Below are 12,172 nucleotides of genomic sequence, written 5' to 3'. Positions count from 1 at the left end.
AACACAAAGCATGTCTCCACCTTTCGGTAGCCTCCCCTTCCCCTAATTTCCTTCCTTAGCCTTGTCTTTTTTTGAAGCTACACTGAGATATAATCATACGAGTAATTAAGGGGATATTTTTCTGAAAACTTCACACACACAAGCAATCTGGAACTGTAGGCTTGTGTTCAACCATGTTGTTCCCTTGTAGTAAGTATGAATAGACGTGATGCATATTAAGAAAGGGTGGACTTTAAAAAACAATGTTTTAAATGAGAGAGGGAAGATTTCTGTTTTAATTTTATTCCTTCACTTAGAGGTTGCTGAAATAAAGTTGGCACTTCCTAGAACACTTGGCGAGGGAGAAACCCTCCATCCATCAACGTACGATTGCTGTCGTTTTATGTTTTCAGCACGGACGTCATTATCAGTGATGATATCATTATTGTTAATCATTAATCCTTTTGATCTTCCTTCAGAGGTCCAAGAAAAAAGTTTTAGCATGGACAGATTTTAATAGACAGTTTAGGTACTATTGACATGCCCTGGTTTGGCCAGAGATTCTACAGGCAAATACAGTGGTACCTCTCCTTAAGGACTAAATTGGTTCCGTGACCAGGTTCTTAAGTAGAAACGTTTGTAAGTAGAAGCAATTTTTCCCATAGGAATCAATGTAAAAGCAAATAACGTGTTCAAACCCATTAGGAAAGAAATAAAAGCTTGGAATTTGGGTGGGAAGAGGAGGAAGAAGAAGAGGAGGAGGATAGTCGCTGCCCAGAGCGAAGGGAGCGTTTCTTTTCTCTGGGCACTGGTAAAGGTTTATTCCCTCTCCAAGCACCCAGAGAAAGGAAAATGCTTTGTTCTCTCTGGACTGCCAAAGCCTCCTTAAGCACCACTGAAAGGCTCCTCTGGCTGCTCAGAAAAGCCCGAGATGGCCGGGATTAAAGGGGGAATGGTAGGAAACTGGCCGGGCTTTCATGCCGCTCTCAAATTTCCTGGGAAATTGTTCCGGGCTTGGATTCTTAAATAGAAAATGGTTCTTGAGAAGAGGCAAAAAAATCTTGAACACCCGGTTCTTATCTAGAAAAGTTCTTAAGTAGAGACACCACTGTATTCTTAATTTATTAAGATGCAGTTTAGAGGAAGTTTGCCTGTAGAAGCATGATTGAAATGAATGGAATTTATACCATGCAAACATGAGCACTTATCTACTCTAAGCCTTTTTTTAAAAAAAAAAAAGTGAGAAAAACCAGCTTTTCTCTTTCTATAATGCATTAAAATTCAGAATATTTATAGCCAAACGAAATACAAAAAAAAAAAATCAGGTCAGCAATTTTGGGACCACCGTTTTCTTAGGTTTTGACTTGCACCACTATAGAACTAGAGGGAAACGTTCTTTGAAGCAAGTTCTCTCTCTCTAGGGGCCTGTTTCCTTTCCAGGATCAATACCCTTGCACCACATACAGGTAGTCCTTAACTTAACAACAGTTTGTTTAGTGACCGTTCAAAGTTACAACAGCATTGAAAAAAGTGACCTGTGACAGTTTTTCACACCATTGCAGAAACCCCCATGGTCACGGGTTCAAAATTCAGGCCCTTGGCAGTTGACTCATATTTATCCCAGTTGCAGTGCCCAGCGGTCATGTGCGACATTCTGACAAGCAAAATCAATGGGGAAGCTATATTCACTTTAACAAGCATATTACTGACTTAAAAACAGTAGTGATTCGCTTAACAGCTGTCAAGAAAGTCACAAAAAGGGAGCAATTGTGCCGCTTAACAACAGAAATTTTGGGCTCAACTGAGGTCATAAATTGAGGACTTTAATTGAGGATACAGTTTAAGAGGCATTGACAGGACAGGTTCCTAAAATCTCCAAAAGCTTCTGAAAACTATGCAATTGCATGCATGCCTACACAAAAAGAGGGCAGCCCTATTACTCAGTGAAGGGCTACCAAAACTTTTACTACCACACTGTGGGTGTGGCTTATGCAGGACACCCTGCATTTTCTTTCAACATCTTTCAGTGCAAATTGGGTGCTCTGGGATGGAGCTCCATTTTCACTACCCCACTGCGTTCCCCCAATCCGGGCAGTAGCCTGCCACTACCGTTATTGCATAAGTTTAGTTTAACATAGTCCCAGTTTGGCATTAAGCCTCCCTTAATGAATAGAGTAAACCAAAGCTCATATTAAGATGGTACCTCAGGGAACAAAAGCACTGTTGTGACATTACATGCTTAGAGAACATCTCATCCAAAGTCCTTGTCAGTTCCTAGTGTGCTTTTGGAGAATGGAGCTCAGAGAGGCCTCAGTTTAACATTCTGAGCATCCCCTATGCAGTAGTGGATTGAAGATCCGACAATTAGCACCTTTAGAAACAAATAAAGGTGTGCCTGTCATCAGGATCAAGTGCCCAGGTTCCAGCAGCCCACTGGCAATAGAAGTAATCTGATGGTTGGCAACAGGCCCTGCTGGCAATTCATGTTGAAATTGTATGGCCAACCCATGGGTTTCCCTCTTGAAAGAAATGGTGACGTGGAAGGTGGATCCAGAGCTGCAATTGGCAGCAACATCTATCTAGTCATCCCCCATTTTCTTGCCCCCCCTCCGCCCCTCAAGAACACTAATTCTGAGAGAAGATTTTGGCATCGGAATAATCATCAGCCCTAAGCATTTGTGTGAAGAAGCTGGGTTTGTGCACAAAATGCAGCCCTATCTTAAGTATCCCCGTCCAGACCTGAAATTCCAGTCTGCCACAGAGGCTTTCTAACTTCTGTCCCAATGACAACAACAACAACAACGAGCTGCAATGTGAGAACAAAGGAGCGCTGGGGGGGCCTTGCAGGGAGTGGATTTCTGAGGTTGGGGCACCTCTTAAGAGAGAAGCGATGAAAAGCAGGAAAGGTGGCGATGCCTTCAAGGAGAAAGCCAGGAGTGGGTGTTTCCTGCTTGCCTAGCTGGTTCCAGCCTGGAACCGTGATTCACCCAGCGTGATGTGTAGGGACATGCCATAGGAGGATGTTTTTATGAATCAGAACAAGAGGCAGGCGTGGGAATCACTTCTCTCCTCAGGCACAGGCAGTGCAGTCCACAGTTCTAGAGGAGGCAATTTGAAGAACCCGCCGCCCACACTTTATTTGCTCCAGAATACAGCCTGGTTGTGGAGGAGCGAGTTGCTGCGTGCAGCTCCTTTAGCAACCGCAATTGGGACCAGCGGTTGGTCACTTAAGGGAAAGCCATTGCCCCGGCCCTCTGGAACCAACTCCCCCCGGAGATTAGAATTGCTCCCACCCTCCTCACCTTTCGTGAGCTCCGTCAGGCATGGGGGAACTGAGATATTCTTTCCCCCTAGGCCTTTACAATTTATGCATGGTATGTTTGTTTGTAGGGATGTTTGGTTTTACAATAAGGGTTTTTAAGTTGTTTTAGTATTGGATTTATATGATGTTTTTTATTACTGTTGTTAGCCGCCCCGAGTCTATGGAGAGGGTCGGCATACAAATCAAATCAAATAAATAAATAAATAAATAAGACTGCAGGTGTGCTCAGGATCTTAACTGCAGCTTTCCTTTACGGGCCTGCAAAGATTGTAAATGCAAGAACTCATCTTAATCCCCATTGTAACTGCAAATGATTGCTAAACAAAAAGATGTTACAAACAACGGGTATAATAGGAAAGGCAAGGAAAAATGTGCAGGGATAGGGTAACAAGAAAATGATGAGTTTACCTTCCTGCCAATACATCTTTAGCAGTTACGCAAATTATGTGAGAAATTATTTAAATAAAGTAGGATAACGATAAATGCCTCATTCATTCATTCATTCATTCTTGTTCTCTCTCTCTCCCCCTCTTATTCTCTCCCCCATAACTAGATTGTTGGCCTGCCTGCTCTAAAGTAAGCCCCATTAAGTTCAATAGGACCCCAATGTATATCAAATCTTGCAGCCTTAAACTATGAAACCATGTATGTTATATGCTGCTTGTCATTGAAGTATCACCATGTTTTTGCTGTGTAGATACGTGTGTGTGTGTGTGTGTGTGTAATTGTTCATTTGCTGTGTAGGTGTGTGTGTGTGTGTGTAATTGTTAATAGGAGTGCCAGTGGATGTGGATCTGTGACGTAGCCTCTCTGTGAGGTATTCCTCATGCCTGCATTAACATCAGGATACAATGATGTAAATGCCACCCATAGCTGGTGTCTAAGCCCATTTGCCTTTAGGTGAAGGAGCATGGCGCAATGCCCATCTCGGGCAAGAAGGAGCTCTGCTGTCACATTTCTGTACACATAAAGGGATGTTATGCACCAGATGTCTATATCTCTCTCTTCCCTTGGCTAGAGTTTCTACTTGCCTTCTCTGTGTGTTCAAATCCTTTATTGGGAGGCAGATCCCTCCCAAGTAACTGACGCCATTCACTTCTTACCAGTAATAATCATGTTCCCATTGTTTGCAGGTGATCTTGAAAGGGAAAATATAAGCAAAATTGCTTACTAATATTAATATTACCAAGAGTTTAAGGTGACAGAATGAGCATCACTCAGGCTGTGACCCTTTAATTCACTGTTTCTGCTGGTAGATTTTTCAGGGTCTCGTAGGCCTTCCAAAATCTATAAAAACTTGTTTGAGTTGAGCAAATTAGATGTGTGTGTATGTGTGTGTTTGTACACAGACTCATAAGTAATATTGGTTACCTTAAATTATCCATCCTTTGCTATTATCTCCACCCCCCAATGCCTGATTAGTTGAGTTGCTTTACATACAGTACAAAGTTAACAATTTGTGTTCTGTGTATGTTTTGAACCAATATACCAAGATTTCCTTATCATTTGAATTTTGTACATTCTGAATTACCGTTTTAAAAATGCACTTTTTCAAACTTTGTGTTGGCACAGGTGTGTGTATATATCCGTTTATGCATATATTCATGAAAATGATGTATGCAAATTTATCATATTAAGAAAATTTCTTTGCAGAGGTTATGTAACATTAGGCAAAATCATCCACCAAATGCAACCAAAATTGGATAAATATTCACCATATTCACATTCAGTTTTTGATGGAAATTGGGGGGGGGGGAGACCACAAGTTTGACAAATCAGACTTGATCAATCTGCAAAAACCAAGAATCAGAGAAGCTGAAAATTATAAAAATCAAGTCTGAGAGAAAATGCCCAAATTGAAATATACCTATACATTCATTCTATGCTAAATATCTCTGTGGTTCATTGTTTTCCTATGCCATCCACATAATGAACTACACATGCTGTTTTACTGACAGTTATCCTGATAATGAAGTGATTAAATCTGGACCTCAAGTTCTAAGTCCCCTCTTAGGGATGGGAACCATTGGATGACCTTGAACCAATTTATTTATTTATTTATCAGATTTGTATGCCGCCCCTCTCCGCAGACTCGGGGCGGCTCACAGCAATAATAATACAATGTAAACAAATCTAATATTTAAGTTAATTTAAAACCCCAATTTAGAAACCAATCGTACATACTAACATACCATGCATAAATTTTATCAGCCTAGGGGGAGGGAAAGTCTCAATTCCCCCATGCCTGACGACAGAGGTGGGTTTTAAGGAGCTTATGAAAGGCAAGGAGGGTGGGGGCAACTCTGATACCTGGTGGGAGTTGGTTCCAAAGGGTCGGGGCCGCCACAGAGAAGGCTCTTCCCCTGGGTCCCGCCAAACGACATTGTTTCGTTGACGGGACCCGGAGAAGGCCAACTCTGTGGGACCTAACTGGTCGCTGGGATTCGTGCGGTAGAAGGCGGTCTCGGAGATATTCTGGTCCGGTGCCATGAAGGGCTTTATAGGTCATAACCAACACTTTGAATTGTGACCGGAAACTGATCGGCAGCCAATGCAGACTGCGGAGTGTTGGTGTGACATGGGCGTATTTAGGAAAGCCCATGATAGCTCTCGCAGCTGCATTCTGCACGATCTGAAGTTAATTACTCTCGGCCCAGCCTGTATATTTTGTTACAAAAAATATTGGGTTACTTTTGTTGGAAAAACAGGCGAATGGAGCATCACATATATTGTTTTGAATTGTACAATATAAAGTGAGATATATATATTAAATAAGGAGGGGCTGGAAAGAAAGGTAGCTCAAGTGTGCTTGGGGAATAGCGGGAAAAGCAGGGCCCATTCTTGAGTGTAGCAAAATGTAGGGGTGGGGAGGGCAAGGAAAGGCTGTGTGCTATACCAACTAATCTAATCATGATAAATTTACAAACTTCAGTGCAATCAGCCATGATTTCAAATAGTTAAAAGACTATTTACAATGCATGGTATACATCAGGGATGGCGAACCTATGGCACGGGTGCCACAGGTAGCACGCGGAGCCATATCTGCTGGCACACGAGTTGCTGCCCTAGCTCAGCTCCATGTGTGCCAGTCAGCTGATTTTTGGCTCACACAGATGCTTTGGGAGGGCATTTTTGGCTGGCAGAGAGCATCCAGGGGGGTGGGGGAGGGCATTTTTACCCTCCCCCAGTTCCAGGAAAGCCTTTGGAGCCTGGGGAGGGCAAAACACAAGCCTACTGGGCCCACCTCAAGTTGGGAAACAGGCTGTTTCTGGCCTCCAGGGGGCGGTGGAAGATGTTTTCACCCTTCCCAGGCATTGACTTATGGGTGTGGGCACTTGTGCACACACACTCTTTTGGCACCCAAGGAAAAAAGGTTTGCCATCACTGGTATACATTCTCTCTATAGAGGCTGAAGAGTTGGAAATCCCTGGGCTCGGCTGTGGAACAAACTTTAGCACATGCAGTGAAGAGCACCCATCATTCATAGCACCATGTTTCAGTCTCTGTCACATACACTAAACTGTACAGCCTTAATCCCCTGCAGAATCTTGCCTGTGGAAACACTTTTTTTTCACATACACGCACTCTGTCCCTTTTAATGGAGATACGTGTGTATTAAAATGTTTGCTTCTAAATTGGGCCCTTGAGCATTTTTGTCCTTGTGCACATTAAAGAAGAAACACTCATATGAAAAAGCAATAAGGAAAGGAGGGAGGAATTAGTGGTCTACAGATTACCCTTTTTTCTTTATTTGCTTATTTTATTTTTAGACCATCGCATTCCACTTTTCAAAGCACTGAACAGTGGAAACCAAATACAATAAATAATTGTTGCAGAGAATTTAAATATAATAAACATTGTATTTAAGATATTAAATGTAAGCATTCTCCACCACTGGCTGCATCACCAGGTAAGATTACTAAGAATTTTACATTACCAACTTCCAGAAGGCCAAATTTTCCCACCTTCCGATGGTACATAGGAAAATGTAGCCAACCTTTAGGAGTATAAAATATTCAAGGATATCCCCCACATACACTACTTCCTGTTGCTCCTGCCGCTCACCAAGGGACTCCTTTTTATACAATATTGGAAAGTACTGTATATCCCTTATAAGAGTTCTCTCTAACCTTGGCAACTTTACGCATGCTGAGGAATTCTGGGAGTTGAAATCCATAGGTTGCCATGGGTGGAGACCCCGCCTTATAGGTGCTATGAAAATGTGGAAACGTACTGGTTTTACATATAGATTATGAAATGCAGTAACGTGTAGGGTAGAAACTAAGTGGTGTTTCAAATACTAAAATCAATTGTGCTAAGAATCTTGGATAGCAATTACCCTAATTCAAGTATACTCAAACCAATATAACTGTCAGAGGTGAAAATGCTTAGAAAGATTAATCCTTAGAGTTGTAACTTTAAGGGGGCTCTGATGCTGCAGAATCCAAGGAACCTAAAACTCTGTCATTGTTCACCCACATGAGCAATTTGTAAAAATAATAAAGGCAGGATACAAATCAAATTAATAACAATTGTGAAGTAAATAGGCAAAAGGGGGCAGGTCTTCTTATCTATGACCTGGTTTCCTGGTTAGGAAAAGATTTTGAATATGGGTTGGGATCACTGGATTTGGCATGCTCTTGTTGACTCTTTCCCACAGAAAACGTAGCCTTCGAGATTTCCAAGGAGAGGAGACAAATAGGAGAAATCTGAAAAACCTTATCCCTGAGTTGTCCTCTATAGTTTAAGACTCAATTTATTTGATGTTTTTATACTTTTCAATAATAATTGGATGTCTGAGTGTATGAGGAACACCTTGTTAGATGGTAGCTAAGCTGCTTCCAAATTCTGCCTTCTCTTCCAAAAAATGGTATCTCCTTCCATGACACAATTTCAGTAGTGCCTCATGTTGTTAAAGATGTAGGTACCTATCACACATTTTCTAGCATAATGTTCATTGGGGAATGTAGGGAAGTGATTTTGGACTATTATTCCCATTATTCCTTATTGTTGACTATACTAGCTAGGACAAATGAGAGGTGAGTCCAATTCTCCAAGAACTTTAATGCAATAAAGCCTGAGGAATAGGAAATACCTTTGTTATTTTCTGACTTTATTCATGACTGTAAGTCCACAGTGGAGAATCAAATTACTAGACCAGTGTTTCCCATCCTTGGCAAGTTGAAGATATCTGGACTTCAACTCCCAGAATTCCCCAGCCAGCATTCGCTGGCTGGGGAATTCTGGGAGTTGAAGTCCAAATATCTTCAACTTGCCAAGGTTGGGAAACACTACTAGACAACACTGCTACACTGAAAGGATTGTGGACACCTTTGAAGGACTGTGTGACAAGGACTGGATAGCCCAACCTGGTTTCCGTCAACAGAACTGTCATTTCTCATCACTCCCTCCTGACCTCACACATTAAACTGAACTTCTTAAGTAAGCCTTCCCAAGGAAAGGAAAGCAGAGTTCTCAGCAGGATTTTTACTTAGATCTCTCTAGGGAGACGGGGGCAGTGGGATGTTTTTAAATAGAAAGAGAGACTCTTGCAGTTATTTTGTCCCCCTGGATATAATTGTGTTTCGCTCCCACAACCTGAGCCAGACAGGGTTTGTAAGGGGGAAATGCAGCATTCCATTTGCTAAGAGCACTTATAAGGAAGGCTATTTCTTCTTCCCTTCTGTTACCCTGAGGAAGGAATAGGATGGAATCAAGGAAGGCAGGGGCCGGGCCCACACATGCACTGCAGCAATAGGGTACATAACCTAAAAGTAGAGCACACTTTCCAATTTTCACCCCAGCACTTAGATTAAGTGGGCCTGAGAAAGACAATTGTCAGAGATCTCTGATCAGTCCGTGAAGATAAAGCATAAAAGCTGTTTGAGGTTTTAATCTCCTGGCTTGGACTTCAAACACCTCAGCAGTGTACATCAGTGGTGATGCTGTCTGGAGTCTGAAATCTTTTCAAACATAAAAACTTTAAGTTGTGTGGACTCTCAGAATTCCCCAGTGTACAAATTCCCTCAGAATTCCCTAACAACTGAAGATGTTACCTAAGGAACTGTTGTGGTTGGCTCTGGCCAAGCTCCTGCCCCAGGGAATGGGGAGGTGGATGCAGGGTTCAGAGTTTAGTTTCCTCAGACGAAGAAGAAGGTGGGAGTGACTCAGCAGAGGAGGGCTTGGCACACAGCCCAGGCAGTCAATCTCCCTTATCTTCCCTTGATTCAGAGGATGACGTTTTGGACCCACGCAAGCCCAGAATTATGCGTAGAAGAGACCAAGTAAGAACATATTACAGGAAATAAGGGAGGCCACCTGTGTTTCGGTGGGGCTCCAGTAATTAGGGCTGCTGCTATAAATAGCGACATGTGGGTTTGGCCGTTGTGGAAGAATATCTGATCGGAGTTCGTCAGGAATCCTGTGTCGTCTGGACTTTGTTGCTTTTTCATGCCTTGGAAACCAAAGCAGAGCAACGTGTGTGTGTGTCTCACTTCGTTGGAAGAAGAAGCGATGTGAAGTTTCTTCACAGCTGCTAGCTAAGTACTTAATGACTGCTTAAGGGTAATTGTACAGACTACCCGGTTGTTTTGGGACGAGTGCTCTTTGCCATACAAAAAGAGTGCTTTGTTTATTTTGCATTTTGTGATAAAGAACATTGTTTTGAATTTTCAAACGTGTGTGTGTCTGAAATTTGTATCCTTGAATTTTCAGGAGGCTCCTATCAGAGAGCCCGGCAGAACAGGAACTAGGTAACATCTTCAGTGGGCACTGCTCTAGAAGGCTTGTCCCTCGGCTTGAGTCAGCAAAAAGCAACTTTCTCTGTTTCTGTAGCACATCAACAGATTCCTCAAGGAACCATTCAAAGCCATGTTAAAAAAGAAAGCTGAACACTTACTAAAGGTATGTTTAACATATTTATAGGGTCACACATTTTTGTTGTGAGTGAATCAACTAAACTTCTCAGGTGACACTATGAAAAAGGCTACCACAGCCATACACATAGGCACCAACTTAGTTTCAAAAAGTTTAGATGGAAAATAGAACAGTCTCCTTCTGGATGTCTCTGCAAGATCCAATAGCCCTTTAAGTACCACGAACCAAGAAATTCTGACTGATCAAGGTATTATTGGCACTCATAAGATCATAAAACATTAGCATAACATGCTCCATATAACTGCAATGACCACATCTGTTTTTTTCAGCAATAACTACACCAGGGGTGTCAAACTCGATTTCATTGAGGGTCACATTAGGGTTGTGTGGTGGGGGGATATGGCCATATCAACATCACTCTTGAAAGGGGCACCTGTGGTGCCCCATGTGCCCTGCCACCAAAAACTGGCTCCCAAACTCCATTTTTGGCTGCTATGGCCTCCTTCAACCCTTGAAAACAGAAGTCATTGTACTTTTGTACAATTTTGGACTACTTGTAGAAAAAGAGAGAGAAGCAAAGTCATATTCTAGTGTCCCTCCCCCATTTGATTTGGCCTTTCTTTCTTTCTTTCTTTCTTTCTTTCAGTTTTTGAACATTGCACATATAATTTTCAGGCCCATCATTCATTCTTTTTTTTTCTTTTAGTGAACATTTTCACCCAATTTACACTGTAAGTAGTTTTAATTACACCAGAGCCCGCTGTTTGCATATAGTAACGATTCTGTAAAATTATATTTAATCACTAAGCAAACATGCTCAATCATGAAGTATATCATTATTAGTTTTCATTTTTAAATTGGGTTTTTCACAAAACTTTTCAATTTAGGGTACACCCTCCCCAAAAAATTGACTCCCTCAGGCCTACACCTATTTGCTCCTAGCCTAGAGCCACCCTTGCTTAAGACTAACCGTGTAGCCTATTTTTTAAGAAAGCAGGTAGCACAAGGCACCACAAGGTATATCAAACACAGAGTCCTCTACTGCAGTGTTTCCCAACCTTGGCAACTTGAAGATATCTGGACCTCAACTCCCAGAATTCCCCAGTCAGCGAATGCTGGCTAGGGAATTCTGGGAGTTAAAGTCCAAATATCTTCAAGTTGCCAAGGTTGGGAAACACTGCTCTACTGAATGTCAAGTGTTCTGTTTTCTATGACCTCCAACAAGGAAGCAGTTGGTCAACCAGAAGCCTCTGTTTCATGCCAAGTCACCTTAGCTAGGTCAGCATGGAAGCTGCTCTGGGCAGAAGCCACAGTGCCTGGTGCTCTGATTTCTACACAGAGAGACGTTTATGATTACTTTGTTTTGAAAAGGAATGGACCTTTCAAGAAGTAGGCTGGGAGGAGGCAGGCAAGTGAAGAAAGCTTGTAGAGTGCTGTCGCGTGACGTGTCCCACCAAATCCAGAAGTCATCCTGTTTCTTCACAACACGTATTTGCAAAGTCTCCTCCCCAAGCTTACATTTTCCATGGGTGGCCTTTGAATGCCCACAGAATCCTCCATTTCTGTTGTGCTCAGACTTCCCAAATATTCATCTTCCAAACATCTTTACTGTTCAAAACCAACAGGCGCTCCTGCATTTTGTGAAGGTTCACCTATTGCTTGGTTTGTGACGAGGAATAATTATTGATGGACACTTCTCATCCGAGAAACATTTATGCGCTTCCCTTTTCCTTGCCGCCAGCACATTTGGGGCCCACAATGATAGATAGAATGCATGATAGAATGGAGCAATCTTTTGTGGAGAAAGCATTGATTCAAGGGGACACGTTTTGTAAATGACAATTCAGCTTTTGCAGGCTGCCTCTGGTCTCCTCCTCCTGTTTCTGATGCTTGCACAAGAGGTCTTCACTCTCCAGTGCAGGAAGGCTATGCTGAAAGTCAAGCCCCAAAGACAAACATTCCCAGGAAAGCCAGAGGGGTCAGTGCCTTCTCCCT

This window comes from Erythrolamprus reginae, chromosome 2, assembly GCF_031021105.1.
Source record: "Erythrolamprus reginae isolate rEryReg1 chromosome 2, rEryReg1.hap1, whole genome shotgun sequence".
Taxonomy (NCBI): Eukaryota; Metazoa; Chordata; class Lepidosauria; order Squamata; family Dipsadidae; genus Erythrolamprus; species Erythrolamprus reginae.
This window is presented reverse-complemented; position numbering follows the sequence as displayed.